This window comes from Penaeus monodon, chromosome 31 (assembly GCF_015228065.2).
Source record: "Penaeus monodon isolate SGIC_2016 chromosome 31, NSTDA_Pmon_1, whole genome shotgun sequence".
Classification (NCBI taxonomy): Eukaryota; Metazoa; Arthropoda; class Malacostraca; order Decapoda; family Penaeidae; genus Penaeus; species Penaeus monodon.
Genome location: NC_051416.1, coordinates 21426122 through 21426448, shown reverse-complemented (window position 1 = coordinate 21426448; position 327 = coordinate 21426122). Strand labels below are relative to the sequence as shown.

The 327-nt window shown below is 29.7% G+C and overlaps 1 protein-coding gene across 1 annotated transcript in view; it reads right to left on the bottom strand.

The window, feature by feature from the left end:
* The window catches only part of LOC119592927, a gene marked incomplete in the record, with an annotated part of 145168 nt that overhangs the window by 101258 nt on the left and 43583 nt on the right, over positions 1 to 327 (bottom strand).

Genomic DNA, 327 nt, shown 5'->3' with positions numbered 1-327 from the left:
AATGATAATGTGGTGATGAAAAATAATGATGAAAGGAGGAAGAAAAAGATTATGATGTAAAGTCTAATTTTCGTGTGTTTGGTGAAAAAGGAAAAAAAAACGAGTGTGATGATGATGAAAGACAATGCTGAAAAAAAAGAAGAAAAAAAGATAAGGTGATGAAAATTAATGATGAAAAAGAAGAGAGAAAAATTAGAATGTAAAGCCTAATTTTCGTGTGTTCGGTGACCCAATAATAGTGAAAAATGAAGAAAAAAAAAGACGAACTGATAACGTAGGCTAAGTTTTAAGTGAAAGGGGAAGATGCAAGTTGAAAGAAATTTTTTC